Raw genomic sequence first — 5,409 nt, forward strand, 5'->3', positions numbered from 1 at the left:
CGGGGGTGCTGGGTGGAGACCCCAGCGGAGAGAGGTGACCCGCCTGCGGGGCGGTTGGAGGGTGGCACGCTGGTTAGGACCCTAGGGAGCCAGGTGAGTGGTGACTTAAGTGAAGTGCCCGCGGGGAGCGCAGCTGGGCTGCTGGGCCAGGCTCGGTGGAGAAGGGGCTTGGAAAGGGGCCTGCCCACCCCACCCCACCCCACCCCACGGGAGGTTCCTGGAACTGGGGCTGCACACCCAGCGACCGCGTCTTCTTCCGCCAGGGTTTACACTCGTGCCTGGGAAGAACTGATCGGAGGGGCAAACTGTTTCTCTCACGAACACTATTAACCACACCAGGAATTCTGAGCCGAATAACACGATTAGCAAGGTAATGCTTGCAGGTTTTGTGGAGGTTTCTAGTCTGCTCGTTGGTGCTGTTGGTATTTGGATTCTGTTCGGAAAATGGGGTGCAGGCTGGATCCGCTAACCCCAGATTATTGATCTGGGCGCATGTCCATTTGGAACAGCACCGATTCCTGAGTGAAATGAGTTGAGAACATGTCAAGACGCAGCTCAGTACCTGCTGCGTTTGGAAGTGGTCCCACACTTTGCGGATAGCCAGTTTGAAGCTGCAAGAACCTGTTGTCTGAATCCCTCCCTTTGCCCTTGAATAATGTACATGATAGCTCCCCACACCGTCCAGATTGCAACTCAGGAACAAGATAGTCTCCCCTCCCCAGCATCCGTGACAGTGAGGTCTGCACAGTGGGTGCCTTAGCCCAGCGCTCTCCACACCTCAATGTGCAGAGGGGTGACAGGGGGCCTTGTTAACACCAGTCTGATGGGTGGGTCTGGGTTGGACCTGAGCTTCTGCATGGTACTCCCGGGTAATGACAGGGCAAATGGCTTGAGGGCCGCACTTTGAGCAGCAAGGCTTAAAGCACCCCCTTTGGCACTGGCCGAACTATTTTGAGTGCTGACTGCAGCACTTAATAGCTCCATGACCTTAGGCAAGTTTCTTAACATTTAAGCCTCCCAAGCTGCAAAACAGGGATGTTACCAACACCCACCTCAATCTTGAAAATTAAATGAGAAAACCCATCTGAAGTGCCTAGTGTAGTGCCTGGCACACTCAGGTGGGGTTTAGGAAATGTTAGTTAATTGTTGGGGTCACCCTTGCAGGAGGAAAGCTGGCACAAACCCCAGCGTACCTGCACGGGGAGTGGTGGGTGGGATGACCCAGGGTAAAGGCAGCCAGCCCAAGAATGACCACTGTGCCCCGGAGTGCCCGGCTTGGGCCAGATGTGTAGAATAAGGTTGTGGAGTACTCGAACGACTGTAACGCAGAGCAAATCATAGATGTTTAAAAGTCCTGTTTCGAGCAAGAACCTTCTTGCTGGGAGGTCAGGCAGGGACCTGCACTCGGTCTTGGGGTGACGGAGAGGCAAGGGCTGCTCTGACTGCTCTCAGCCCTGGGGAACCTGACCTCTACATCAATGGAGACAACTTTATGAAAAAGGATTAACACACCGAAAGGTGTTGGGGGAACACATTTCCCAGTGGACTAGGTAGTTTGTGCCATGAGGGCATTTCCAGTAGTGGAAGCGGCTTGGAAAAGCTGTGTACGAACCGTGAACACCTCCTGAAGCCCAAGTGCCTCCTTTCTATTTCTCAGCACCGCATGATGGCTATTTCCATTTGGACATTTTTAAAGAGTTTTTTTTTTATCTGTTATTTTTGTCAACCAGTTCTTCTGTCAGCATAGAGCACTGGATCTGTGAACCTAAAGGTAACTTTTAGTTTTAACCAGGGAAATCCCACAAAACAACGTGGAAAGAAAATGAATCCCATAATATGTTTATTAAAAAAAAAACTTTGAAATATTTTTTTAAAAGTTATCCTGTTTCATCTGCAAAACTTTAAATCTTGATAAATGATTTCTGGGACATCAAATTAAAAAATCATTTTGCTTTTTATTACAGATGTCCAGCTGCCTGTCAGATGGGTAATCTATTTTAATATCTGAGAGAGTAAATGGATTGTTAAGGGGTAGTACGTTTTTTATCCTCATTAAAAACCTTGAAATTCAAATGAATTTATTAATGAAGATGTGGTATTCTTAGCTCTCAAAATGAATGGTATTGTCACCATCGTTCTCATCTCTCCCTTCCTCCATTCTCCTCTCTTTGTACCTCCCACCCCATCCTCCCACCCAAGTATGAGTGTTTCCTAAGAATCATTTCTTGGCTTTTTATTTTTCTCAGTTTCTGCCATTTCCCTTGGAAATTTATTTACGTCTTATGTTTAATTTTGAAGTGTGTGATTACTTCTGAATCTATACCTACATCCTTAACCTGTTTCCAAGCCCCCATATCTGCATTACCAATTACTTGCTAGGCATTTCCACTAAATTTCCACTAGCCTAGAAGTCCCAGTGTGTTCTAGATTAAGCTCCTCCCTCCTCCCATAAAACTGATACTTCCTTGGTAATAAGTCAAGATGGTTATTTGCATTGGGCAGCCCTCAGTGCTGTTGCGGGGACTTGGAAAGGACGTGGGACACACAATATGATTATCCCTGTTGCCTTCCTACTGCTCCCAGATATTGCTGTGAGACTTTGCCTTCAACAGTGACTGGGGCTAACTCATAAAAACAACTTATTGGTAGAGCACCCACATATGCAGCTGTGGGCTGCTGCATAAATGGTGATCAGTGTGAATTGAGCTTGTGAGAGTAGGGTAAGCTAGATTATGCCACTGTAGGAAACACCATCAAAATCTCAGTGGCTTCATACAACAAAAGTTAACTTCCTGCTCACGCCAAATCTCCTGGGCAGCTCTTATGGGGACTCATCATTTTAGGCTGCTTCACTCTTGTGACCTCTCCATGAGCACCATGGCAATGGAAGAGTGTGGAAAACTGCACACCAAACCTTAAACACTTTCACCTAGAAACGACACAGACCACTTCTGACATTTCAATGGCCAAAGGAAGTCACATGGTCATTACCAAACTTTAAGGGGTATGTGCTCAGAAGGAATGGAAAAGTAGAAATCTTAGGGATAAGTAATGATTACCACAGGGATCCATTTGACATAGGGGGTGAGGGGTAAAGCCAAATTGAAAGCAGTCCAATTATAGTAGGGAATGAGCATAGATACCAGTTGGAGGAAGGTACTCAGTGGTACGTGGAGTCTTTGGAGAAGCATTGCCATTATTGTTATTATACAACTAGAGGCCTGGTGCATGAAATTTGTGCACGGGGGAGGGGGGTCCCTCAGCCCGGCCTGCAACAATGCCAGCGTCCCTCGCCATGGCCTCTGGCCCGAGGCCCCTCCCTTCCCTCCTGGGCTGGGGCTGGGGCTGGGGTGATGCCGCCAGCATCCCACCTCGGCCACTATGGGCGCTGTCATCTTTGTTGCGGAGTGACAGTTAATTTACATATTGCTCTTTTATTAGATAGGATGTTATGTAGAGAGATACTTAACAGTGAAAACTTCCATCTCACTGCCTTTCAGGGTCAACTTATGCTTCAGCCAAGGTCAGTCAGCTCCAGGCATTGATCATCGAAGCTCTTCTGTGACACAGGAGCTGGGAAGTGTCTTCCATCTTGATTCTACCCTGGGGACACACCAACCATTAATAAGTAAGGTTTCATCAACACAAGAACATTTGCTGCTTTGGCTGACATTGGTGATCATTCTCCACTTGAGGAGTGAAAATGAGTCTACGAAGAATGAAATATTTCAGTGAGATCCAAGTGTCCCATGTTTCCCTGCATAACTGTCTGAATTATGCTTTTGACAAAGAATTTTCTTGTCTTCAAGGGAATGTTGAAATGTAGTCTAATGAGTAAACATCTGTCCACAGAGGCAAAAAAGCACTTGTATCAGTGTGAACTAATAAAATCTTGTTTTTCTATAAGCTTTTTAGATTCTTTTTCTAAAGAGCAGAGATTCTGTCCACTAAACTTGCTTCTGATGTCCCTCGACACCTCGTGTATCTAAAAGAGGAAAAAGCATTGATGAATGCTGTTAGCTCTAACATGCAATATGGATGTAGACTATTATAACGTGTTGCTGGGCACTGAATCATGCTTTTGATCTCAACAATTTTATGTTGTCTCTGCCCACACCCATCAGTGACATCCTTTAAAAAACATGTACCTCTTGTAAAACTGTTCCCAGATAAATATTTTCACAGAACATCAGCATTTGCCTAAAACTAGTATTCTGAGGCTTCAATCACACACTTCCACAAATATCTAAGATGAGTTATTGAAAAGGGGAGACAGAGTTTTTCAATTCATATTTTAAACTGTATGCTCAAATACTTTTCATTTTATCTGATTTATTTTTAGCTCAGAGTGCTTGCTAACCTGTGGTCCTGCCTAAGTATAAATCATAGCCTCAACAGACATGCTGCAGTGAGCCACTTATGAATGCATTGTAATGCCATGCAGACTGAGATGGAAATGTTCATTACCAAGATATGACAGCATTTATCAAGATGGGGCATGCAGGAGGCAGCTGATCAATGATTCTGTCTCATCATTGATGTTTCTATCTCTCTCTCCCTCTCTATTCCTCTCTGAAGTCAATAAAAAATATATTAAAAAAGAAATCCTATGTAATAAAAGCCTAATATGCTAAGTGTCCAGTCATCCAGTTGTCTGTTCAACCAATCAAAGCATAATATGCTAATGATATGCTAAGGCCGCTCAACCACTCGCTATGACATGCACTGACCACCAGGGGGCAGATGCTTCAACTGGTAGGTTAGCTTATTCCTGGGGTCTGGCCTATCAGGACTGAGCAAGATGGGGCCAGACACACCCTGGAGCCCTCCATTGTCCCTTCCCAGCTGGTCAACCTCCCGTGTCCCTCCCCAGCCCCGATTGTGCACTGGTGGGGTCCCTCGGCCTGGCCCGTGCCTTCTCGCAATCTGGGACCCCTCAGGGGATGGCAGAGAGCCAGTTTTGGCTCGATCCTGCAGGCCAGGTCGCGGGACCCCACTGGTGCATGAATTTGTGCACCAGGCCTCTAGTAGAATATAAAAGTGTGTATTTCGTCTTTAATTTACCCTTTACAATTTCAATTTTTATGGTATATTTTTATGTCTACAATATATTAATGCAGTTGTATATTTATATCATAAATGAATGTGTATGTGTGAGATAATAAATGTTTTACTTGCAAGAGAGTGTAGGCAGAAGGAAGCAAAAAAAAAATATTAAAACAAGGTATCTATGATTAGCTTTGTTTTTTGGAAGATGACTTAGACAACTTTGGAGTGGAAGGTGAGAGACCAGAGTCTGGAAGATCAGCCAGGTGGCTACTAGCCTGACTCAGAGGACAGGTGGTGAGGACCTGGTGATGGAGAGGAGAGCTCACCAAAGCACATGGTTTGGTTTTTAGTAGGAATTTA

The 5,409-nt window shown here is 45.5% G+C and overlaps 1 long non-coding RNA gene across 1 annotated transcript; it reads left to right on the plus strand.

The window, feature by feature from the left end:
* The first annotated feature begins 6 nt into the window (after nt 1–6).
* LOC102255681 lies at nt 7–3,906 on the plus strand. Its single transcript, XR_001361946.1, has 3 exons — nt 7–93; nt 264–370; nt 3,501–3,906. It is a non-coding gene; the product is annotated as an uncharacterized LOC102255681 (long non-coding RNA).
* The last annotated feature ends 1,503 nt before the right edge of the window (nt 3,907–5,409 follow it).

Source organism: Myotis brandtii, unplaced genomic scaffold (genome assembly GCF_000412655.1).
Source record: "Myotis brandtii unplaced genomic scaffold, ASM41265v1 scaffold200, whole genome shotgun sequence".
NCBI classification, from domain to species: domain Eukaryota; kingdom Metazoa; phylum Chordata; class Mammalia; order Chiroptera; family Vespertilionidae; genus Myotis; species Myotis brandtii.